The sequence below is a fragment of the Equus caballus genome, chromosome 21 (genome assembly GCF_041296265.1).
Source record: "Equus caballus isolate H_3958 breed thoroughbred chromosome 21, TB-T2T, whole genome shotgun sequence".
Classification (NCBI taxonomy): Eukaryota; Metazoa; Chordata; class Mammalia; order Perissodactyla; family Equidae; genus Equus; species Equus caballus.
This window is the reverse complement of record NC_091704.1, coordinates 11,604,930-11,632,186: the sequence shown is the minus strand read 5'-3', so window position 1 is coordinate 11,632,186 and position 27,257 is coordinate 11,604,930. Positions and strand designations below refer to the sequence as shown.

Sequence of the window (27,257 nt, the reverse complement as noted above, 5' to 3'; positions counted from 1 at the left end):
CTATCATAACATTAATAAAAAATAAAAAAAAAAAAAAAAGCGCAGCTAAAAATGGGTTGTTTCTCCCACTAGTCCCTTCAAAAGTCCCACTGTGCCTTATTGTCTCCTGTTGGGTCACATGCCCATCCCTGACCAATCACTGTTGCCAAAAGCATGGACCAATCTTTTTGGCCAAGCCTGACTTCAATGCCCTCCTTTAAAGTAAGAGCGTTAGTGGTAAACAACTCCACTTCACATGGACTGAAACTGACAACGGGGTTAGATCCCCAGAGGGCAAAAGAAGGACTATTTTTAGAAGGTGAGTGAATGCTGAGTGTCAAAATAAAAACAAAAACAAAACGGATGTCTACTTCAACCCTCTCTCTCACCACCCCATTTCTGCCTTCTTGTCCAGAGTCATGCCATGGACTGAAGGTTAGAGTTAGAGGAAATGCCAATTCTGTGGACAGGAAAGGAACTCAAAGGGGAAGGAATCAATCAGAGGCCCCAACATCCATGCAGATAGACCATCCAATGATCTGATCTCTCACTGTCTGCTCCTTCTCATCTTAGAGTCCTTTACCTTCATTCCAGTTCAGTTATGGCCATATCCTAGAACTTATCACCAGCAACACTTGTGTGTTCTGAAAAAATACAGTCTGACATTCCTCCCTTTATCCTCTCAGCTTCTGCCCTCAGCATGCTAATGCCTCAACCTATTCAGGAACTACAAGCCACTCCATACTTTCCCCTGCTTACCTGACAACCTTTGTCTTCATTTCCTCCCTCTCCAAGGAAAACTTCATGGGGCATCACTTAATCCTAAACCTAAATATACTGCTCTGCTCTAAACAGCCTACCCCCTTCTTTCATTCGTCCTGTCTAGCAAAATCCAACTCTGCCTGTTTTAGAACTGCCTTCAAATAAGGGCCTGCTTCCTCTTGGATAAAATCACACAAGTGTGTTTGTGCCCCATAAACTTCTGTTCTACATCTGTTGCTCAGCTCCACCACTGCCTCAGAATCCAGTCATTCCTCCTGTGTTACCATGTGCCAGACGCTCTTCCAAGCACTTGGGACACCCAGTGGAGGCAACAAACAGAGGCCCTGTCTCGGGGGAGCTTCTGTGATTGTTTTCTCAGTCAACTCGCTTGCCTAAGTTCTCAAAACAATTCCACTTTCCTACACCTTGTCCACACTCCTCGCTCATTGATCATATGTGCTGGACCACCAGAGGGAAACAGAGAAGTCATCAGATGGGAACTTTTCTTCATAAAAACTTCAAAACAAAACAAAACCAAAACCAAAATGAGATCCTCCATCTCTTCTTTCCTCCTTCCTTCCCACCATACTGAAAGGTTTCCCTCAATGCTTTCCTTAATCCTCCCAACCTGGGATCTGCCCACCCTTTCCAAGTCACAACACTTTCACATGTGTGGACTATCTGCCTTAATTATCTACTTTTCCAGAGGACCAAGACTACATTTACCTCATCACAGCTGGAAACACCAAGCAGAGCTCAGAATCCTCTGGAGGAATACATTGGCAATGGGAGGGATCTATGGGGAGGTCCTGCCCAGCATGCTCTGGGGCGGGGCCACGTCCAGGGGCAGGGCCTGAGAGACTCTGAGAGCCTGTTTGGCTTCTTGAGGGCGACGGCACTAGCAACACGGCCAGACATCTCACCTCAGGCTTCTGGAAGATATGAGTTGAGATTTAATTCAAAGACAGGTTCTGAGGAAGGTTTCTGGATGCCTGAGTGACCTTCCCCACTGCCCAGCCTGAAGGATCCTTTCCTCCATCTGCCATTTCCATTACGGTGGGCAGGCCCTCACAGCCCCTGGGCCCCCAAACTCTCACTCCAGGCCCAGCCTGAGAAGGCGCTCAGAGGCCTGGGGGCGGGCTGTGCCTGCCCAACACCACCCCCTTTGACGATGGCACTCTTAGGAACTCCACCAAGGTGAGAATAGTAATAAATAGAGTAACAACATTGACAACTGTTAAGGCTTCACCTTACACTGGCTGCCTGGCCTTGCACAAGTAGCCTGAGTCTCAGATCTCATCTATTATGTGCAGATACTGACGTGTACTGATAGGGTTGGTCCTCGGAACTGGAATGAATGAGTAAAGAGTTTTGAACAGTGTTTACCTAACACTAGAAGTTTAATATGTGCTACCCATTATTATCACTCATTTAAAATGCTAGGCCTCCTCTTTATTATTTTAGAAGTATCAATTTACCACTCATTCATTCTTCCTTCCTTCAGAATGAATTTATTTAGTACCTAACATGTGCCAGACACTATGCCAGGCTCTGGAATACAATGGTAAGCAAAAAGGTAGAGTCTCTGCCTTCATGGATCTTACAGTCTAGAGGGGAGATCAGGCAGAAATTAATCATACGAGATTGTGTAAATGTCCCATGTTACATTCTATGAAGGGTTCATGAGCTGGTTGTCGATGCCAAGGGAGTTTAAAACATGGGGATTTGGCCTAACCAAGGAGAAGAGGGTCTTCCTCACCCACCCCTCAGGAGCTGATAAGGCTTAAGAGGTAAAAGGTGAGTAGGAGACAACTTGGCAAAGCAGGGAGGGAGAAGTGTTCCAGGCAGAGGAATCTGGGTGATGAGAGCAGGGAGAGTGAGGAGGGAGGAACGTGATGCAGCAAGAAGAGGGAAAAGCGTGGGAGGCACCGATTAAGCAGAGTTCTCTGGGCCAAATGAACTAGTTAAGTCTTTGGAGCAATGGGGAGCCAGGGGAAATTTTTAAGTTAGGATTTCTTTATATGTGTAGGGTATTCAGATTTTAGTTGTATTATTTGAGTTTCCAAAAGATTTCTGTGAATTAATACTGTGAATTAATGAATTACAGTGATTTAATGTGAAGAATGCTTTGGATGGGGTAAACAGGATGTGAGAGACCAGTGAGAAGGCCACTGCAGTAATCTACGAGAGAAATGATGTCAGCATGGACCACAATGGTGGTGACCAAAGTGGAGTAACGTGGACGGATGTGAGTGGCATGACTTCATTAATTCTAATAAGACGGAACATTTTTCCTTTTGTTTCGCTCCAGTGCCCAAGAGGTACAGGTTGGTGCAAGATGTGGGGTCTTTTATAGAGTTGGACAAGTCAGCAGACACGAAACATTTGAAAAGGCTGCTTGAACTGCTGACTAGCCAAAATCAAAGAGGAAGTTGACCTTCAACCCTTTGTTTTATTCCAGCTGCAGAAGTCATTTTCAGTTACTCTCTGACTCAAGTAAACACCACTCCCTGTCACCTTATCCCTTTGAGGGTTGGTTCACTTCTACATTTTCACTGGGACATGATTCTCACCGACAGTAGAAAGTTCGGCACCCAGACCTGCAGATGTGAAGACACTTGCTCCTCTCTCGAACTATTAGTACTTCTGGGAAACACGTCCCAGTGCCAAACTGTCCTGGTCCTGAAATGACCCTGTTATTTGGGGAGGTAGTAAAGGAAATTACATGTGTTAAACCCCGAGCGGCACTCTCTTTGGACATCGAAAGGTGTAAATGATAAAATACTTACTAGACTTAAAGACCAGGGAGTAAACGGGGGGCTGGATGCTGCCCAGACTCTGTGTGTCAGCAAAACATATCTGAGCTCAGCGAAGTAATCCAGGACCAAGTGTTTTCCTCAGTGGAATAATTAGACAACAGAGGTGGGCAATTTAGAAAAGATAACTTCTTCTGTCCCTGCTTTAGAATTTCTATTACAAACAAAACCCAAGCCTTAGCAAGATTTAAGAGCATGGGACAAAGACGGCAAGATGTTGAACTGCTGGGAGTGGAGCCCACGTTTTATTTATCTTTGTATCCAAGCACATCCGCAGTGCTTGCCACAAGGCAGATACTCAGTGAATGTTGGGTGGATCAAGGATTCCTCTGTGTTTTCATGGGGTATTTATATGGTATGGGAATTCAGTCATTTTTTGCCCCACTAGGTAGAGATGGATGCTTTCTGTTCTCCATGTTTACTTTGAACACCATTTAGCTACAGGGATGTTCTAAAATGAAATAATAAGGAAACCAGCTTTAATACGATTTTATATATACAGACAGATACACTTTCTGACCACGTGCAGATATGAATGCTCTCCCTGGAAGATGCTTTTGTAACCTAAATTGCACTAGAATGAGGTTAGAGATGGGGAAGAAAGGGAAAGTAAGGCAAAACTCACAGCTTAATTTCTAGACAGGATTGCTGCTTTAAAAATGAATTTCAGGTGCTTCTTGGCATACTTGGCCCAAGCACTGGAGATTTAACAGTGATTTGTGATTTGGTGTGACCCAGAACATGGCCCAATGGTCCTCTATCCTTTGAAGCCGTCAGTCTGTTTTCTTGATTGCTGTTCTGGACTTTCTCACCGTCACTAACCATCAGGGCCCCATTCCTTCTGCTCTGTCCTAGTGGAACAGTCCCTTGACCTTCATTCTCCCACCACTCTAGTCTCGACTTCTCCTTGTTGCCAGATTACTCTATTATTGCTTCTCAAATTGTGGTTCCCAGACCAGCAGCATTAGCATTGCCTGGGAACTTATTAGAAATGCAGATTCTCGGGCCTCACTCTGGACCTACTCAAGAAGAAACTTTGATGTGGGGCCCAGCAATTTTAACAAGCAAGGTAATCTCCAAGGTGAGAACCACTGCTGTACGTAAAGCTCAGTTCTGAGCATATCACCCCTTTGCCCAATACCCTTTATTGCTTTCCTGCCGACAACCACATGAGTGTGTGTGTGTGTGTGTGTGTGTGTGTGTCTGTGCGCGCCCTTCTATCCAAGGCCTTCTGCAATCAAGCACCAGCTCAGGTGTCCCCACGCAGGGAGGTGTGTTCCACAGTCATCCTAATGGGTCACCTGCTCTTCCCTCTGCTCTCCTGCCGCCTCTCTCTGTTAATGTTGGGTCCTCTGCTATAAATACCCACCTCCTCCCTCTCCTTGGAGAAACCTTACTCATTCTTTAAGGCTCACTTAAAAATTAATATTTATCTAAGGAATCCATACCTGTGCCTTTAAAACCAAATAGTACTGAAGGCTTTATAAAGAACCACGGCAGGCCCTCCCCCACCTCACAACCCCAATCCTTCCTATCCCCCCAGTTCCATTCCCCATGGAAACCACTTGAGCCGTTTCTATCACAGTTGTTCTGGTGTTTACCTCTATTTATATAACTAATACGCAAATACTTGTATTTAAAAGTAATTTTAAAATATTAGACACTAACTTCTTGCCGTGGTAGATAAAATTTGAGTAAGTAAAATTGCAGGTGGATGAAATTTGGTCGACACCCCATTCCCCTCTTCACTCTTCTCAATCTTTCCTCACTTAAATCTTTATTCATGCAAAGTTCATCTTGGCATGGAAGGTGACTCCTTTCCTGGAACGTGTTCAGAGACTGCTCCTCCCCTGCTCCCACAGAGCTGTGTATCTCTCTTAGTGCACTGTCCCCCTTGCCCTTCCACGTTTGTATGTATGTGTCTCCCATTCCCACCAGCTTGTAAGAGCCAGAAAAGTCTAATCCGTCTTTTACTTTCCCAGAATCCTCCCAGGGCAAAGCACAGGGCCTGGGATATAGCACACACTGAGCAAACGTGGCCAATTTAACCGTAAAGTAAAATATCTGCCTGACCTTTGAAGCTTGCTGGTGTGACAGCAGTACTTGGAATGAGTCTTCCCGTTCCAATGTGGTTTTCCAACATTATTGTGGGAAATAGTACACTGGAGTCAGGAGACTTGAGCCACACCACCTTCTTGGTGACTTCTTTTAAGACCTTGGGGAAGGCACTTAATGGTTTTGCTTCCGTTTTTTCATCTATAAAGTGGCAACAATAATATCTATGGACAGAGTTGTAGGGAGGACCAAATACAACAGCACAGGTTATCAGGTATAAGGCGTTACATTGATTCCTTATGTTTAAAACAAAAAGGCAAACCATTTTCTGGTAGCACATAGGGCTATAATGAACATTAAAACCAACCTTTAAATAGAAAACTTTATTTTTAGATGATCCAGGGGGTCTTTCTTTCAAGATCAGCCTAAGATTTTTTCAGAGGAAACTGTATTCTCATTGTCCTGAAATTTGAAGCAAGAAAACTCAATCGTTTAAGACCATTTGCCTATTCTTACTTGTTGATGAGAAATCACGACTACTGCCACCCTTTTAGCCTCTGAAGGAATTGTAAGCTTTGTCTTGATTTGATGGCTCAAAAATAAAATCTACCAAAGGTACGTTTTCTAAGCCTCGTCTGGCTCTACCCATTAGAAAAGTGTGAGCTACTGTTCTATCAAAACTAATTATATTTTAAATCTACAACCAAGTCTCAATTACCAAGGTTAATGGGACTACATACATACATAATTCTCTCTTACATTTATCCAGTGTTTTTAACTTCTTCAAAGCACTTTTCACTGTACTGCATATATAAAACAGATGCATTTTTTTAAATCCACAAATAAGGTAAAAAATAAATCTTCAGATCAATAATTTCAACTTTGTACCTGTCAAAAGCTATTAGAACTTGCAAAATTGTCTAATAGGACTTTCATTGCCCTACTCTCCTCTCGACCCCTCTCAACTAAGGCCAGAAAAGACCGAAAGATCTGGAGGAATCTCCAGAGGAGAGGAAGCCAGAGAGGGAAGGAAGCCAAGGACCTGGGCCATCCACAGCCTGGATCATTAGCTCCAGCGTAATTGAGAATAACTGACTGTATGTGTGACTATGGCCAGAAAATCCAGAAAGAGATAAAAAGGCAAAGAAAATGACGTGTGAGTAACAGTATTTACAGGGTCTGTCTTTGTCATTCTCTCAACAAGCATTACTGAGTGCCTACTGTAATGACAGGTGCTTTCAACAAAGAGGATGGACACAGCATGAACAACCCAGGCAAGACTGCTATTTTCATAGTGATGACCTTCCTGAATGGTGCAGACAGACAACAAACACAAAGACACACAACTTCACATAAACGAGATAACTTCAGGTGGCACTAAGCTCTGTGGAGTCCATAAACACAGGAATGTGATAGAGCCTTGGGGAAGGGATGCTGTTGTAGATAAGGTTGCCAGGGAAGGCCTCAGGGTATCGGAGCTGCAATCTGTGAGAAGAGCCCACCCTGTGCAGGTCTGCAAACCAGATGATGGAATGAGTGAACTCGCCAAGTATGCTAGAGGGAGAGGGGTCCACGCCAGTTTCAAGGGGTTCCAGGAAAGTCACTGTTCTGTGGTTATTCACTTTGTGTCCTTTTAGGGATATTACTAAAACCTCTCCAGGACCCCGGATTTATTGCCTCTACAATGCGGGTTGCTAACACTGATCACCTGGACAGGGGAGCGCTGAGAAATAATGGGTAAACAATTGTGAGGAGCCACATAAATGCTAAATAATGCTCATGGTAATAAGCTTTTATTAAAGTCAGCACCTTGATAGGCAGCTCACAATCGGATACCTTGGCAAATGTGTAAATTGACGTGGCTGCTCCCTGTGCACACCAGCACCATCCTTTAAAACAGAAAAAAATAAATGAGCCTATGGTCATGATATTCGAAGTAGTTAGTGATCAAACAACTGTCTGGAGAGAAAGCTGGTGTGTGAAGTGTACAATGGGAGCAGGAAGATAACGGCACATCACAGCCCAGCTCACGCAGAGGATAACTCATGAATTGACTGGATGCTTGCTGGTGCACACACCATCCGCTCCAGGGTGGTACTCTAACCCCGTCAGGACTAGGTGCTGCCACCAAAAGGCCCAGCAGACAGGAAGGGGAGTGAGAAGGAGCCAGAACAGAAGCATCTCTGGCCGCAGCCCTCTCTGGCCCTCTTGGCCTTGGAAAGCCACCCCTGGGGGAGGAATGAGCAGCCAGCACCAAGGGCCCTACCTTGGAAGGGCACCAAGGAAGTGGTGGGGGGTGTGAGGGAGGAGGGATGAGCATTGCATTTCTCCCTACGAGAATGAAATATGCCAACGCCAGGAGAGACTTCAGTTGTCGTTATAAGTGAGCCTCCCCACACAGAGATATGAGTCCACCCCTTAGAAGCAAATCTTCCTCCCCCAAAACCTCCCCCCAAAATATAACATTAACATCACAAAAAATGAATTCTTTTTTGTGGGTCCTACCATCTCTTTGATATAAATACACAAGTGCCTAAACATTCTTTCCCATCTCCCATCCCACATCGGCAATCAGATTGTGACACACACACACACACACAAGCACATGCTCACACAAATACCACACACACCCAATTCCTTTGTTAAGCCCTGGCTCAGCTATTATAAGGTACCTGTGGAGTGTAGGTCACATAGTAGAAAAGTTTAAATTACTGTTGCTTCTACTCTGAAAAGCAGACAGGAAGAAAAGACAATAAAAAAGAAAACACTTATTTTAAGGCTGATACTAAACACTCTACTCCACGTTGACTGAGGTCAATTTCCCACTGTGGGATGGGGAGAATCGAGATGATCTCTGAGGTGCTATGAACCCACACTGCAGACTTCACGTTTTGAGGCTTGACTAGAAACGACGGGGACGTGAAAAAGAACATGGCGAGATAATCCTAGTCTTCAGGAAATTATGGTTTAAACTGGGCTGGAGAAAGACCAAGATCCTCAAAAAAATCTAATTGATTTTAACCAAATGGAGTAATTTTAAAATGTTAAATACACTGGGATATCATATTAAAAGTATTCTGGGAGAGCATGCCGCATGGGACATGGTAAGTGCTGAATTTCCTGCTGCTAAGGGAGGCATTCCTATCTGCCAGTGTCTCATGCTGCTCAGACCTGAACCATTCATTTAGGTAGACCATTTGTCTAAGTGCGTCATTTCACAAAATAGCCAATGGAGGACTCCAGGGAGAACTGTCCTGAGGAGATGTGGTCATCCTCAAGGCCAAATCAGTCTAGACTAAGATGGTTCTTAGCAAGACTGCCCAAAGGGCTTCTAGACTTTGTTTGGTAAGTGTTGTTAATGCCTTGGTAACAATGGACTGTTGATAAGGTGGGAGATAATGTCAGAAGGAAGGAAGGTATCTGCTCACATCTTTTGCTTTTAACTTAAGCTAACCCATAAAATCCATTATCAAACCCCAAGGAATGCTCCCAATTATTGTCTTGGACCCTTCATTTCGCTTTGCTTTGTTTTTGTTTTTTTTTTTCAACTCTCTATTTCTGTTTTTACCTGGCACTGACTCGCTTGACTCCTCTTCTCCTCTCAGCTTCTGGCTCTGTGCTCCCCCTTTAGACTTGATGAGTAATTTTGGTTTTCCTGCTTTTCACCTTTGGCACCCCTTCAAAAATGGGTTAGGTTTATCTTCTGGCTCTTTCTACTTCTGACTGCTTGGAAGTTTGGATCATACTTAGCCAAGTTTTGATCCCAGGACCTTTCCCTGGCTTTGACCTGTCTCAGTGGCATCTGTGCTGGGCTTGACTCCTCCAGGTGAGGGCGTCGGCAAGAGGGAGGATCAAGCAAAGATCAAGCAAGGAAACAGGAAGAATACCTGGCTCAGCTTAAACTGTGCAGGGCACTGAGGCCTTGCTGGCCGTCCAGTCTCTGCCTCCTTCTTCCTCTGCTGCTTTCATTCCCTCCCGTCTCTGACTTTCAATTTTTATTAAGTTTCCACCTTCTGACTGCTCAATCCTCTTCTAGCATCCCTTTGTAAGATTGAAATGGGAGTGGGAGTGATATCCATTAGCCAAAATAAGTTCCATAGCTGGGAGAAACTGCTGAATCTCTGGTGTCTTTATAGCACTTATCAAATCCCAATTAACCATATTAGTTGGCAAACTGCTCTGGCTTCCCAGGCAGTCAGCTGGTAGGTGAGTCAATAAATATCTGTCAGATGGATGGATGCACACTCACTAGTTGTGTAGCATGGCATCAGGTACTTTAAATAATACAAAGTATAAGACTTCATCCTTGGCTGAAGAAGGACATCTTCTCACGGCCATTCACAAAAGGACTGTTTGGAAACATCACCAAGCGCTAGACCAGCTTCGCTACTTCTTCTAGAAAACAAGAAGAAATCTCTTGTTTCAAGAGATGTTTGTGTCATCTCTTAATGCACAACTGGCTTCATGTGGGCAAAAGGGAACATGAGCAAAGCCCTGGTTAAAGCATAACAGACACCCTTGGGCTAATGAACTGTCGAAGGTAGTAGTGTCAGCGGATTTTCTACATAACTGCTTTGTAAACAGCAACACGCATAAACCATAAACAAGGAGAATGAAGTGAGCACCCACAGACCCACCACTCATGTCAAATCATACAATGTTGATATCACCCCAGAAGCCTCCACTCTCCTGTCTGATAATCTCTCACTTACTTTTCTTTATAATTTCATCACCTTTATAGACTCCCATAAAACATTTAGTTATATCCAGTTTGGGGATCAAAATAGATTAAAAAACAACAATTGCAGGTGCATTCAACATTGGACATGAAAAAGAAAACTGGTTTTTTAATAAGATACTTCAAGTGTACACTTTCCGTAGGTGATCAAGACATTTACTCTTTCGTCCATTTTTATGTTTGCTGACTGCCAATCACTCTACTCCTTAATACTTCAAAGGTATTTTTCCCAAAGCTGCCTTTTGTCTTACACTAATGCTTTCCCGGACTCAAGTGAATTTTGAAGGAGACTGAGCTCATCATGATGAAATGGATGTTGACATTCCATAACCATCACTGTAATTATTCCTAATTTGTACTTTGCTTCAAAAACTCTCTTCCCTTGCCCCCTAAAGTCTGTACTTTCAGAATAGCATCTACAGCTTTAATTATACCTGACAATAAACTACTCTCACCACAAAATCTTGTTAATCACGGTGTACGTTACTATCTTCAAGTATCCTGTTTTTTTAAAACTGCATTTATATCAGGTTCCCAAAGAGTTACAATATTAGCAATGAATGTTTTAACTGTTTCTGTAATTACTGTTTGTAATTACTACAAATCAAAGTTGTACAAACTTTGGATTGGAGGCTGGTTGAATTATCTACCAAACTGGGGTGAATGGTCTTTTAATCAACTGTATACTGAACAAATCTACAGAGTAAAAACTGAGATGGAATTTGAGTGACTTGGTGTCCATCGAGAATCAAATCTGATGCTGTAGTGTTAACAAGGGACTTCAGGTCCAGAATGATTCTGTTAATCACACGTCTTCCAAATTAGTCAGTTAATGTTGTGGGTCCTGATGAGACAGGATTTAGGAAGGCAGAGAGCGGCGGGGAATGCTCCTGGTGATAGGATCCTTAGAGCAAAGGACAGAAGACAAAAGGAGAAGGCTGTATTCATGAGAAGTGAGCTGGACCATAAGCGCTATAATTAGAAGCTTATAATGTCACCACACTGCTTTCTGTAATGTAATATTTTTGTTGTCTGTTATTTTCCTTGATTCAGGTTTTGTATTTTTCATGATGTAATAGTGAGATCTAGTCTCATTTTTCTGTGTATTTGGATACATTGAGTAGAGTGCTCTGGCTGAGTAAAGAGTTTCACATATGGGAGACTTGAGAAACAAGAGTGGCAAGGAAAGTTAGGTCAGATTATGAAAATTCTTAAAACGTTTATATTGGACTTAATCCTTCAGAAGTCATTTAGTGTTCTCTTTTCTTTTTTTGTAATTGAGAGCACCATGAGGAAAGGAGTGTTTTTGATGATCTATTTTATTTTATTTCTTTCTCTTTTCTTGGAGGAAGATTGGCCCTGAGCTAACATCCGTGCCCATCTTCCTCCATTTCATCCGTGGCTCGCCTGCCACAGCATGGCCTGATCAGCAGTGTATAGGTCTGTGCCAGAATGGGAACCTACAAACCCCAGGCCGCCAAAGAGGAGCACACAAACTTAACCACTACACCACCGGGCTGGCCCCATTTTTGATGATTTCTAAGGGGTAAAAACTAGGCAGGGAGATTAGGTAAGATGATATAGCAAAAATTCAGGCATTAAGAAATAAGGTTAGACTAGGCTGGCGATGGCGGCCATGGATTGGAAAGGAAGGAAGGATGGATGCAGCATCATAAGGGAAAAATTTGCTTCTTTCCCTTTGTCTTTTCAGCCATTTGGGCTTAACGGTGTTCAGTGCTCCTGATTTATTTCCCTTCCCATTTATATTTTCCTTCTTCCCTCGATAATCTACTTTTGCTTTCCCATTTTTCCCTCTCTTCTCTCCTTTGCTTGCATTCTTATCACCTTCCCTGATAGGACGATGACTGAATCGGGCAGGTAGACATGAAATGGGAGATCTGAGTAGAAACTAACTATAAGATTTACTAATTAGAGTATGTTGCTGCTTAACACATTTTTTTTTAACCTTTCATCTGCAGTTAAAAAGAAGAAAAGAAAGGTGAGGAGGCAAAAAAGGAGTAGAGAGGAAAAGGGAGAGACTCATTTATCCATTCATTCAAGAAGTGCTGTGTTTCCAGAGAAAGAGAGAGTGCCAAAGAGATAGAGAAAACACCACACAATAATTTGTGTTATTGTAGTTGTATCATCTATTTCCCCTTCTAACTCAGTTGGGTAAAGTAGAGATGCCAGATGGGAGGCTAAAGACTAAGGTGAGATGGGCAGTCTCCCTCCCTCCCTTATTGCCTGCTGCTTCTCATATCAAAAGATGGAGTCTACATCCCTCCCCCTAGGCCTCAGTGACTGGCTCAACCAATAGGATGCTGTGGAGGTGACTTTCTGGGACTTCTGAGGCTAGGCTGTAAGAAGCCTGGTCTTTTGGAATATATCCTCTTGGGATGCTTTCTTTTGGAACCCAGCCACCACTTTGAGAGATGCCCAAGTCACATGAAGAGGCCACATGCAGGCCCTCCAGTTGGCAGCCCCGAATAAGATAACAGCCAGCATCCTCAGCAAACACAGAAATGAACCATCTTGACATCCAGCACAATAGAGGCAAAGAGGATTTCAGCCCAAGCTGACATCTGACTGTACTTCCTAGGAGACCCCAAGCAAGAACTGCCCAGCGAATCCCAGCCAATCCACAGAACAATAAGAGACAAGAATAAGTTACTGTTTCAAGCTACTCTACTTTGTTGTGGTTTGTTATACAGCAATAGATAACTTTTTTCATCCTTACACGAGACACAAAGAATATCGAAAGTTTGAAGATTCATGATGCCACCCGGAATGCATGTATATTTTTTACGTATTTTTTTCCTTTTAAAGGTCACTTTCTTATTCATTAGCCTTGAAATTGGAATTTGAATTGACCTTGATCAGAAATCCTAAGAAATGCTTAAGCAAATATTTTAAGCACTATCATATTTTGAGTACTAGTTCAGGATAAAGTGGTATTGATGTGACAAGAATAATGGATGTGTAATTAGAAGATGGAGTTTAAGTCCTAGTTCTGTCATTTATTACTGTGTGGCCTACAACAAGTTATTTCACATTTCTGCTTCCTAGTTTCCAATGCTATAATGTAATCGAAGGTATTTAGTGATGCATGACAAAACACAAACATTCAGTGAATTTCCATTTCTTTCCTTCCTATGAAAGTCCTGTACTCATAAGTGCAACCATATCAGAGCCTATCATACTGCTTCCTAAAACTAAATATTTTTATTATGTATCAAATGTTTCCCTTGATAACTATTGCATAAGCTTCCATAGTGTTGCCTTTACTAGTGTGATCTGCCTCACTTTTCCTGTGGGATAGTTTATTTAATAGATTTTGGGGACTCATCCTGTTGCTGGATTCTTACAAAGACTCTTTTGTGATAACCTTCTTTGGTTTTCAAGGACATGGCCCTGTTTCTCGAGTGTGGTTCCCTACTGTAGCATAAATGTTAACAAGTTAAATGCATATCACATAAGAATTTTAATTGTTCATCATATGTTTATGTATTGAAATATAGAGTCGAATTGATATAATTGGTAACATTACCCATTTGCTTTGATTTGAGATGTCAAGTGATTGAAAAAATTTTTAATTCAGAATTGAATTACCTTGCTTATTTGAATTTATCATTTTTGCGTAATTAGGATGAACTAATTTTTTTTTATTAATGTTATGATAGATTACAACCTTGTGAGATTTCAGTTGTACATTTTTGTTAGTCACGTTGTGGGTACACCACTTCCCCCTCTGTGCCCTCCCCCCACCCCCCCTTTTCCCTGGTAACCACCGATCAGATCTCCTTATCAATATACTAACTTCCACCTATGAGTGGAGTCATATAGAGTTAGGATGAACTAATTTAATTTGCAGTTATCCTTAAATGACTTAACTGATGTCTGCTGAGGTTCTCAAGGCCACAGGATTATGGAGTCATGCTGAACATCACTCTGTCTCTTAGGGTTGGAAGTACAAGTGCACCTTGTGAAGCCTGGAGACAGAAGTTACAAGCTTGATTTTTTCTCCATTAATGTTTTTTTTCTGTTTTGTCCCCCTCACCTCACTCTAGGCTGCGTCATGTTTCCCAGAAGGACCACATATTGCACTTGGAGGTGGTCCTCCTTTTCCAACTTTGTTCTGATTTTATGTCATTTTTACTTGGTGTTGAGCTCACATCTCAGTTCTGCAAAGGAAAGCTGGTTATTTATCTGGTAACTTGTGGTTGGAATCCCCAAGAGAGTGTTCTTTATAGAGACTGAGGGTCCTTTAGCAAATATTGCTTTTTGATGATGCATTTTAATAAGCCTTTTAAAAATCTGGATACCAGACTACCGGCTAGGGTACCTGGAAGCAATAATTTTAAAATAGTGCTTTTCAAACTGCAGGTCCTGACCAACTAGTGGATTATGAAATAATTCTAGAGAGTGTGACAAGCACTTAAAAAACAATGAAACAAAATGGAATAGATAATATTAGAGTGTATTACACGTAAAAAGGTAAGAACAGTTTCATAAAATTTTTATATTCCTTTGGTGTGTGTGCGTATATACTGATTTACGATAAAAAATAAGTTATAGATTTATTTTGTGAGTTGCCATCAAAAGAATTTGAAAGTCACTGCCATGGATTTAAAGTTATCTGAAACACAGTTTTGTAATATAGCAGTTTGAAATGAAGCCCCAACAATATATGTAACAAATAAAAGCGTAGATAGGTTTTAGCTGCAAATTTTAAAGGGATTGGCAAGTTACTTTTCCTGAGAAGTCTAGCCCTGGGATGACTGGGTATTTTCCAAAGGGCCAGGAACCAGTTATCCCAATAAACGGTAGGGGCCTCAATGCTCTCTCCCTGGGAGGCTCTGAGGTAACGTTCCTCATCTCACTTGTAATGCTGCTGTTGCCTTGCTGCAGTGGCTGTTGGAAGTACTGCATCTTCCCTAGCCAGATCAGAAGGACCCAGTTTTCCCAAAGTCTTGGTCTGCCAGAAAGATGGCATTGCACTTCTCCCCGATTTGTGGGACCTGCACCCAGCTTGGAGAGCTGGAAAACTCCAGCCCTTAACTCCCCTCTTTGCTAGGGAACCACGTTTTCCTTCCCACTGGGTCCTTGGAAGATGGGAAGCAGCAGTAAGGTTACTTGTGTTTTATCCACACCACGTGCGTCTGTGTTTTTGTGTGAAGGCTGACTCATGTGGAGGAAAGTTCTATGCCTAGAATTATAAAATTAATGCTAATCAGAGTAATGCAGCATGCCACTTCCAATCTGCTAATGAGCTTTGGGGAGAGATGGCACATCTTCCTGCAGCTGATGGATGCCCCTTTTAGAGGATCTACGACATCCTCCCCAGGTCTTCACTCAGCTGGGCTAACACACTTCAGAGCAAAAGAATCCTCAGGGCAGGATGGGACCCCTTGCTTTTTGGTTCTTGTCCCTTGAATCAGTCTACTCTCTGTGCCACTAAAATGGCTGCCTATTAAACTCATCAGTGGAATCTGCCATACTGTGTCACTTAAACTTTTTCCATCTGCTTATGGTTTTTACTTGTTTTTCATAGAAAGCCCTGACCTAAATCTCTACTCTTCTTTTATAATGCTTTCATTTTGACCTTACTACTGCTGAAAGTCAACCAAACTCATTCATCACTGTCCCTCCCCCCAATCTCCATGAACATTATCCTGTTATCCAGGTTTTTAACATCCACTCAAGAGATTGTCAACAAAAATGGACTAAACCTTTACATGGAACTTCTTTACCCCCACATGGGACATTTTCAAGAATAGGAGCTTTCAGATGAATTAGCAATGTAGATAAATTTGTTACCAACACTAGAATCTCATTCTAAAATATTTTCTACAGCTCAAAACATGGCATAAGGCAGATTCCTATTTAAGAGAAAGGGCCTTCTTTTACGTTGTCTTGAAGATTCTGAGACTGTCCTTACGAGCAGTGCTATGAGAGGATATGAGGCACAATCTCAGTCACCCCAAGAGTTAATTTAAATGGAGAAAGTGAGATGGTTTCCCAAAACATTGGAATTGATTTTTCCCTGAGTCTCTCCATAGTTGTAGATTCTGATAATCACAGAATATAGAGAAGGAAGAAACTTGGTGTTCCTTCTAACTGCCTCATTTCACAAACCAAGAAATTGAGGATCAGAGACATGAGGTCATTAAAGTCATCCAGTTACTTAGTTGCTTACTTCGACTAGGGTGGTTTCAGAAAGGATGCAGAAAAGTACAAGTATTTGAGAGCTAGTTAGGGACTGTATTAATCAACACTGTAATAATCAGCTCTGTGTCCTTGGGTGCTGCGACAGCTGGGGGTCCACTGCTGCAGCTGACAAATAAAGTGTGAGGAAGAAACAAAAACTGAGGGAGTCCATCGCCACTAGACCTGCCTTATAAGAAATGTCAAAAAGAGCTCTCCTGTCTGAAATGAAAAGGCAAAGGATACAAAGCTTTAAACAAGTTGATAAATAGATAAAATCAGAAAACTGCAACTCTGTATCAGAACATGTTAGTAAACAATTATGATGCAAAGGTTAAAGGGAAAGAAAGCATTAAAAATAACATTAACCATTCCAATTTGGTAACAAATTCACAATACAGAAAGAAAGAATTTTGACAACAAAAATAGCAAGGGAAGAAGAAAAGGACAGAACTTGCCTAGTCAAATGAAGCAAAAATGCTATCAGCAGAAAAAGAACTATCTCATCTGTGAGACCTTTTATACAAACCTCATGGTAACCACAAAACAAAAATTAAGGCAGAGTCACGAAACATAAAAAAAGAGGAAACTGAAAAACACATCACCAAAAACCGTCAAGCTGAAATTGTAGTGAGAAACACAAGGAAAAAGAAACAAAGGAAATATAGAGCAACCATAAAACCAAAGATAAAATGGCAATAGTAAGTCCCTATATATCCATAATCATCCTAAATGTAAATGGATTGAATGCACCAATGAAAAGACAGAGAGGCTGGACAGGTTAAGAAAAAGACCCAAAAATGTGCTGCCTCCAGGAGACCCATCTCAGCTCTAAAGAAAAACATAGGCTCAGAGTGAAGGGGTGGAAGATGATACTCCGACCAAATGACAACCAAAAGAAAGTGAGTGTAGCCATAATTCTATCAGACGAAATAGACTGCAAGCCAAAAAAGACAAGAGACAAAGATGGGCATTATATAATGATAAAGGGGATAATCCATCAAGAAGACATAACATTTATTAATATATATGCACCTAACGTAGAAGCACCAAAGTCTATAAAACAACTATTAACAGATCTAAAGGGAGAAACTGACAGCAACACCATAAGAGTAGGGAACTTTAATACCCCACTTACATCAATGGATAGGTCTTCTAGAGAGAAAAATCAACAAAGAAACGTTGATCTTCAATGAAACACTAGACCAGATGAATTGAACAGATACATATATAATATTCAACCCAAAAGCAGCAGGATATACATTTTCTCTCAAGTACACATGAAACATTCTCAAAGATCCACTGTTTGTTGGGAAACAAAACAACTCCCAATAAACTTAAGAAGACTGAAAAGATATCAAGCATCTTTTCCAACCACAATGGTATGAAACTAGAAATCAACCACAAGGAGAAAGCTGGAAAAGTCACAAATATGTGGAGCCTAAACAACGTGCTATTCATTAACTATTGGAACAACAACAAAATTAAAGGAGAAATGGAAAAATATCTGGAGGCAAATGAAAAGGAAAATACAGTGTACCAAAATCTATTGGATACAGCAAAAGCAGTACTAAGAGGGAAGTTCCTAGCAACACAGGCCTACCTTGTGAGACAGGAAAAATCTCAAATAAACAATCTAACAATACATCCAACAGAATCAGAAAAGAAGAAAAATGAAGAGCCCAAAGTCCGGAGAACAAAGGAACTACTAGAAATCAGAGCTGAAATAAATGACATGGAGAGTAAAAAGAAAATAGAAAAGATCAGCGAAACTAAGAGCTAGTTCTTTGAAAATATAAACAAAATTGACAAACCTTTAGGTAGAATAAGACAAAAAGAGAGAAGCCTCAAATAAATAAAATCAGAGAAGAAATCACAAGCAATATAACAGAAATACAAAGGATTACAACAGTATTCTTTATCAATGTTATAAACTACATTAACAAAATGAAGAATAAAAATCACATGATCATCTCAACAGACGCAGAGAAAGAATTTGACAAGATTCACCACATATTTATGATAATAACTCTCAATAAAATAATTATAGAAGGAAAGTACCTCAACATAATAAAGGCCATATATGACAAACCAACAGCTAACATTATACTCAATGGTGTAAACTGATAGCTATCCCTCTAAGAGCAGGAACAAGACAAGGATGCCCACGCTCACCCTTCTTAGTCCTAGCCAGAGCAATCAAGTAAGAAAAATAAATAAAACATATTCAAACTGGAAAGGAAGAAGTAAAACTGTCACTACTTGTGGATGATGAGATTTTACATATAGAAAACGCTAAAGAATCCATCAAAAAACTAAAAACAAACGAGCAGAAATAAAAAATCAAGAATACAATCCTATTTACAATCACAAAAAGAATTAAGTGGGTAGGAATAAATTTAACCAATGAGGTGAAAGACCTATACACTGAAGACTATAAGACATTGTTGAAAGAAATTAAAGAAGACATAAAGAAACAGAAGGATATTCTGTGCTCATGGATTAGAAGAATCAACATAGTGAAAAAGTCCATGTTACTTAAAGCAATCTGCAGATTCAACGTAATCCCTATCAAAACCCCAATGACATTTTTCACAGAAATAGAAAGAAGAATTCTAAAATTTACTGGAAACAACAAAAGTCCCCAAAGAGCCACAGCACTCCAGAGAAAAAAGAACAAAGGTGGAGGCATCACATTCCCTAATTTCAAAGTATACTACAAAGCTGTATTAATCAAAACAGCACGATACTGGCAGAAAAGCAGACACAGATCAATGGAACAGAATTGATAGCCAAGAAATAAACCCATACATTTAGGAACAGCCAATTTTCAACAAAGGAGCTAAGAACATACAATGGAGAAGGGCAAGTCTCTTCAATAAACACTGTTGGGAAAACGGACAGCCGCACACAAAAGAATGAAAGTAGACCATTATCTTACACCATGCACAAAAATTAACTCAAAATGGATTAAAGACTTGAATGTAATACCTGAAACCATAAAACTCCAAAGAAGAAAACATAGGCAGTAAGCTCTTTGCTATCATTCTTAGCAGTGTCTTTTTGAATATGTCTCCTCAGGAAAGGGAAACAAAAGAAAAAATAAGCTAATGGGACTACATCAAACTAAAAAGCGTCTGTATGGCTAAGGAAACATCAATACAATGAAAAGACAACCTAGCAATTGGAAGAAGATATCTGCGAATCATTTATCCAATAAGGGGTTGCTATCCAAAATATATAAAGAACTCAACAACAAAAGAACAAACTTAGTCAAGAAACGGGCAGAGGATTTGAACAGACATTTTCCCAAAGATATACAGATGGCCAACAGGCACATGAAAAGATGTTCAACATCACTAATTATTAGATAAATACAAATCAAAACCACAATGAGATATCACCTCATGCCCATCAGAATGGCTATTACTAAAAAGACAAGAAATAAGAAGTGTTGGAGAGGGGCCAGTGCCATGGCCGAGTGGTTAAGTTCGTGTGCGCTACTCACTTCAGCAGCCCAGGGTCTTGCCGGTTTGGATCCTGGGCCTGGACACGGCACCACTCATCAAGCCATGCTGAGGTGGCATCCCACACAGCACAGCCAGGATATACAACTAGAATATACAACTATGTACTGGGAGGGTTTTGGGAGAACAAGAAGGAAAAAAAGATAGACAACAGATGTTAGCTCAGGTGCCAATCTTTACAAAGAAAACAGAACTGTTGGAGAGGATGTGGAGAAAAGGGAGCCCTCATACACTGCTGGTGGGAATGTAAATTGGTGCAGCCACTGTGGAAAATAGTACAGAGATTCCTCAAAAACTTAAAAATAGAATGACCAGGCATGACATCAGCATCACGGCGGAGTGAGCTCTTCCCTTAGACTCTCCTCCCTAAGAAAGAATGAAAAGGACATTCATAAACCAACAGAGGACAGGCACACAACACAAAAGACATCTGAGAGACCCATGCAGCCAAATGCCTGAAGGTGGAGGTGCTGGACCCCCCAGGAGGAAGGAGGAGGAAGTAAGGGGATCTCCTCTCCCTCCCCAGCAATGACCTAGGGCACAGGACCATGCACAGCTCTGAGAAAAGAGGGGCCTGGGGGGAGACTCTGTAGGAATGCCTTCGCTCTCCAAGTTCCCTCACATCCCATAGGAAAGCTCCACAGAGGAGGCTAAGCTATTGTGGGGTTGTCTTCATGAAGCCAGCACGCCAGGAGGACAGACAGCGAGGGCAAACAGAGAACACCCACGGGATGGCACATGCAAAAGAAGTGCCCCTCCCCCTGCTGGGCTCACAAGCTCAGCCAGTCAGCCAGGGCAAGGGACCCCGTCTAGAGTGCCCGTGCGTACATTAGCAAAGCAGCAGCTACAAGCAGGCAATCGCAGATGGGTCCTGTCAGCATAGATTCCAAAGGACAAGCACAGACACCAGGGATCACAGCAGGCTCAGAATACACAGCTCCTGAACCTCCTCCAGTGGTGGCAGGTGGAATCTGCAACCAGATACTATCTATGTGAAGGCACAAACCAACCCCATCAAATAGTATGAAGAAATATATTAATAGTCCAGACCAGAAGGAAAATGAAAAGCACCTAGAAATCAATCCTGAAGGCACACAAATTTACAATGTAAACGACAGAGAATTCAAAATAGCTAACATTAAAAAACTCAACGAGTTACAAGAAAATTCAGATAGTTCAATTAAATCAGGAATAAAATTAATAAACAGAGGGAATACTTCACAAAAGAGATTGACCCTACAAAGAGAAACCAATCAGAAATGTTGGAGATGAAAAACACAATGAGATAAAGAAAAATCTGGATACCCTGAATTACAGAGCTGACGTTATGGAAGACGGAATTAGCAATCTGGAGGACCGAAATATAGAAAGGCTTCAGATGGAGGAGGAGAGAGAATTAAGACTAAAAAGAACCGAAGAAATTCTCTGAGAAATATCTGATTCAATTAGGAAATGCAACATAAAAACTACGGGTATTATAGAGGGAGAAGGGAGGGAGAAAGGAGCAGAAAGTCTGTTCAAACCTGGAAAAGGAGCTGGAATTACAAGTAAAAGACGCTAACAGAACTTCTGATTACATCAATGTAAAAAGACCTACTCCAAGGCATAGAGTAGTAAAACTGGCAAAAGTCAGTGACAAAGAAGAAATATTTTTAAAGGCAGCAAGGCAGAAGAAAATAACTTACAAAGACCATATCAAACTTTCAGGAGATTTCTCAGCACAATCTTTACAGGCTACGAGAAGGTAGAATGAGATATTCAAAATTCTGAAAGACAAAAACCTTCAGCCGAGAATACTCTATCCAGGGAAAAATATCCTACAGATATGGTGGAGAAATACAAACCTTCCCACATAAACAAAAGCTGAGGTAGTTCATCGCCACAAGACACCCCAAACAGGAAATGCTCAAGAAGACCTTCATACCTGAAAAAGAAAAAAAAGAGTTCACAAAGCCTTGAGCAAGGAGATAAATAGGCAGCCAAAGTCAGAAAATTGCAGCTCTCTACCAGAAGAGGTTAGCAAAAACTTAATTATGACATGAAAGGTAAAGGGAAGGAAAACATCAAAAATAACTATAATCTTGTGATTTTAACCACAAAATCACAACACAAAACAGAATGTGTTATGACCAACAAATCAGAGGAAGAGGAAAGGGATGGAACTGGCTTAGACCAAGGAAATAAGAGGCTATCAGAAAATGGTATATCTCATCTACGAGATTTTTTATACAAACCTGATGGTAACCACTAAACAAATAATCAGAACAGAGACACAAATGATACAGAAAAAAAGAAAACTGAGGGGCTGTCCCAGTGGCATAATGGTTAAGTTCACATGCTCTGCTTCAGCCACCCAGGGTTTGCAGCTTCAGGTCCCAGGCACAGACCTATGCATCTCTCATCAAGCCCTGCTGTGCTGGCATCCCACATACAAAAAACAGAGGAAGATTGCCACAGATGTTAGCTCAGCAACAATCTTCCTCAAGCTAAAAAAGAGGAAGATTGCTTACAGGTGTTAGCTCAGGGCCAGTCTTCCTCACACACAAAAAAGAGAAAACTGAGAAAACCATCATAGAGAACTACCAAACTGAACTGGCAGTCCAAAATACACAAGACAAGAAACAAGGGAAATACAGAGCTGCAAAACAAGTGATAAAATGGCAGCGTTAAGCCCTTATATATAAATAATCACTCTAAATGTAAATGGATTGAATTATCCAATCAAAAGACAGAGTGGTGGGATGGATTGAAAAACAAGACTCATCAATATGCTGACTCCAGGAAACACTCTTAGCTCTAAAGACAAACACAGGCTCAGAGTGAAGGGACGGAAGATGATACTCTAAGCTAATGGCAAACAAAAGAAAGCAGTTATTGCAATACTTATCTCAGACACAGTAGACCTCAAGATAAAAAAGGCAATGAGAGACAAAGAGGGGCAGTATATAATGGTAAAAGGGACACTCCAACAAGAAGACATAACACTTATAAATATACGTGTACCCAACAAAGGAGTACCAAAGTACATAAAGCAACTATTAACAGACCTAAAAAGAGATATTAACAACAACATAATAATAGCAGGGGGCCCCAACAGTCTACTTACATCGATGGATAGATCATCCAGACAGAAAGTTAACAAGGAAATAGTGGAATTAAATGGAAAACTAGACGAGATGGACTATATAATAGATATATATGGAACATTCTGTCCAAAAATAGCAGAATACACATTCTTCTCAAGTGCACATGGAGCATTCTAAGGACAGACCATATGTTTCGAAACAAGATAGGCCTCAATAAATTTAAGAAGATTGAAATCACATCAAGCATCTTTTCTGACCAAAATGCTATGAGACTAGAAATCAGCTACAGGAAAAAAGCTGGGAAAGTGACAAATATGTGGACACTAAACAACATGCTACTGAACAACCAATGGATCATTGAAGAAATTAAAAGAGAAATCAAAAAATATCTGGAGACAAATGAAAATGAAAATACACCATACCAACTCATATGGGATGCAGAAAAAGTTGTCCTATGAGGGAAATTCATAGCAATACAGGCCCAGCTTAAAAAAACAAGAAAGATCTAAAATAAGCAATCTTAAAATACAGTTAGAAAATGGAGAACCAACAAAGCCCAAAGTCAGCCGAAGGAGGGAAATAATAAAAATCAGAGCAGAAATAAATGAAATTGAAACCAAAAAAGAAAAAAGAACAGTAGAAAAGATCAGTGAAACAAAGCGCTGGTTCTTTGAGAAGATATGCAAAATTGACAAACCCTTAGCCTGACTCTCTAAGAAAAAAAGAGAGAAGGCTCAAATAAATAAAATTAGAAACGAAAGAGGAGAAATTACAACAGATACCACAGAAATATAAAGGATTATAAGAGAATACTATGAAAAACTATATAGCAACAAACTGGACAATCCAGAAGAAACAGATAAATTCTAAGACTCATACAACTTCCCAAAACTGAATCAAGAAGAAACAGAGAATCTGAATAGCCCAATCACAAGTAAAGAGATTGAAACAGGTAGCTTAGTGGGAAACTACTTACCCTGACAAGGTTACCCACTCAAAGCTAACAGCCAACATCACAATTAATAGTAAAACACGCTATATTTTTCCTCAAGACTGACTTGATTTCTACTATTTCAACTTCTCCTTTTCCTTTAATGCATGGATCCTGCTAAACCTTATAAATCCATTACAATATAAAGTGGGGAATGAATAAAGAGCTCACCTGAGGGATGTGCACTCTCTGTGGCTCCCGGGCGAGTACAGAGGACTGTGGTTCAGCTGAGGGGACAGAAAGAAGACAGGGGTCCTGAGATTTAGCTGTCTTACAGCTCTTAGATTCACCTCCTCAAATCTCAGCACCCCAGTTGGGGATCATCCTCCCCATAGGCACAGGGCCCTCTGGGCCTTGAAAAGGCACAAGAAGGATCATGGACAGGCAGCAACACCTGTCTTTGTGTGATTCTGAAATGACCATGGAGCTGAAATCTGCAGTTTTTTACTGAGTGAACATAAACTTTACTCGATTGATTTAACAATAACGCATGCGTCCTTCTGGATAACAGAAAGAAATAAAAACAACCGATCAGTTGAATTAAAGTACGCCAAACGACAAGACACTATTCCTTCATTAAAGTTAACTTAGCAGAAAAATGCTCAGTATGCATCATTTATCTATTTTTCTCAGTAATATTATTCAACCCCTGGTATACACAATCCACGGAAAGCCTAGTAAAAGAGATGGGAGGATTTAAGGCAGGAATTTGTAATTGTTCATTTCAGCTGGGAAGTATTTCTCAAAAGGCCCTTTCGATAGATGCTTTTGGTAACTTACCTGTGAGAGAGTGAACTGTCACAAACTGCGTTTCCCTGGACAAGTCACTGAAATTTTCAGGCCCAATGTCTTTAAATCTTTCAAAAGAGTTAGAAGTAGGTGACCTTGGAAAACTCTTCACAGATCATCATTCTTGGATCCTGTGACATCAGGATAACGTCACTAATGTCACATGTGGTGGTGGACATGTGTGACAGCAGCGCATCTATAAATAGCGGGGGCCATTTAAGGGGACTGGAGACAGAACTTCCTCCCTCTGCCTGGTTGTCCCTTACCCCCAGACCTTGCCCTCACGGCTCTCCAACAAAGCAGCCTTTCCTGAGCAGCCTGCCCCTGGGCCACCCCAGCTCACCTGTACTTCCCAGGGACGGCCCAAATGCCCCACTGTCACACAGTGTGGTGGCTCCTGAAGGTGGCATCATCAAGTCTGGTTCATTCTGGGCAGGAGGATCAAGACCTGCTTCTGATCTTGCAAATCTAGCATCTGCTCCTTTCTGGGCTCTTGTCTCTGCTCTGAAGCTCTGGAGAGAGGTCTAAGGTCAGAGGGGCGCTCTCTTCCAGGTAAGTCTCCCTCACAGAGGCCCCCTGCTTCCTGCCTCACAAGGGCTGGTTTGTTTCAAGGCAACTGGGACATGGATCTGAGAAATAAATTCATCTTAGGGGCAAAAAGGCTGACTCTTAGAATTCATTATAACGTCAGACTTCAAGGACAGAAAGCCTGACAATGCAGAGGGGGCCAGGCACCTCTGTCTGACCCAAGGGACCTGAAGAGACACTAGAAATCCCAGGATACATGTGACACATGGTGGGATTCCATCCACATCCTTTCCTTTACATCCCTGGGGACGCAGGGACAGGCCATGTTCCTAAGTGCTGTGAAGGCTGTAATGCCAGTCTTGGGCAGGTGTGACATCAGACAAAGCCTGAGACTGAAGCCAAGCACACCTGCCCTCGAATCCAAATTCCCTGGCTGGGAGCTCCTGACTCGAGCACATCGGGCCACCGACCCGAGCCTCGGTTTCTGGTGAAGTGGTTGTCAGGGTACATTAAACTATCCAGTAAAAAAACAAAGCGTCCTCTAACTATAACAGCAGTTGTCACTTACTTAAGGCTTCCTACCTGGCACTTGTCTAAAATAGTGATCTATGTTTCCAAACGTCGCCGTGAAACAATCATTATTAATATTTATAGATGAGAACCCTGACTCTCGCCCAGGTTCCTTCTGTCGCCCCTGCTAACAGGTGACAGAGCTGGCACTGACCGGGCCTGTAGTGCTCCAGAGCTCGGGCTCCACCGCAGACCCACGGTCACCGTCCGCCTGATAAACGCACTCCTCCCTCCCGCACCCACCGCCGCCGACATGGGCTTCTCTCCGGTCGGGCTGCAGGCGGGCTGGTCACACGATCCTCGGGCATCCCGGACCGCCCCGAACACCTGCGACCCCCGGCAGCCCGAGGGCCGGGGTCTCCCCCATCGGCCTTACCCGCTCTGACGGCCCGCCTGGGTTTATACACCGCCGCGGGGGGCGACGAGGTCGCAGACACTTCCTGCTCCCATCCCCAAGCACAGGCACACCCTTCCCAGCTAGTCCCTCGCCCTCGGTGCGCACCCTGCATTTTCCGAGCACACCCCAAAGTTCCCCAACGGTTCTCTGGAGTCCTGAGAAGACAAACGAGGAGGCTACGGCTGCACATGCGCAGAAGGAGCGTGGCGTCCCCTTCCCGGAGTCCAGGCGGTGAACCTCACCTATTTAAAACTACATTTCCCATAGGCCTCCGCGTCTACATTTCAAGTCACTTTTGGCCTTTCCGCGAAAGCGGGAGCACGGTGTTCTTAAATCTCTCCTGCCCAGGGTCCTCCGAGCCCGAAGAAGTTAAGGGTTAAGCCTGAACTCTGCTGTCAAATGCAAAGGGTAGTCCGCTATTGGCTCCCGATTAAAATAGCATTTTTTTCATAAGTCATTTGGAGGTAATTGGGGAAATTTGAATACGGATTGGATATGGAAAATATTAAAATATTACTTAGATGGTGTGAAAAAAATTTGGAGTTAGGTAGGAAAATTGACTTTGTAAAAAGAAAAAGACATGACGACTGAAGTAGTTAAATTATATAGCTGTAAAATTATAATTTTACAATTTTTCAACCTGGGACCTCCACCCTGTTCCTTTACAGCCGCCGGACCCACCAACCCCTGAGCCCCATCCTGGCGCGCCTGGGGCCCAGTGTGCAGATTCTACTGAGGGTCTGCACAGGTGCTCCAGGGGTGGATGTTTATAGGAAATCTGTTGGGTCTTCTACATTAACATTGATTCTTGCTGA

General features: G+C 41.9%; 1 long non-coding RNA gene across 1 annotated transcript in view; it reads right to left on the bottom strand.

The window, feature by feature from the left end:
* LOC138919738 (uncharacterized) overlaps positions 1–26,742 on the bottom strand; it is a 56,930-nt gene extending 30,188 nt beyond the window's left edge. Inside the window, exons 1-8 of the long non-coding RNA XR_011430196.1 lie at positions 26,548–26,742; positions 25,291–25,459; positions 24,939–25,143; positions 24,330–24,385; positions 21,926–22,005; positions 14,242–14,339; positions 3,531–10,007; positions 1,468–3,434 (exon numbers count right to left, since the gene is read on the bottom strand). This is a non-coding gene — a long non-coding RNA (uncharacterized lncRNA). The remainder of the gene's footprint in view (positions 1–1,467; positions 3,435–3,530; positions 10,008–14,241; positions 14,340–21,925; positions 22,006–24,329; positions 24,386–24,938; positions 25,144–25,290; positions 25,460–26,547) is intronic.
* Positions 26,743–27,257: the final 515 nt, after the last annotated feature.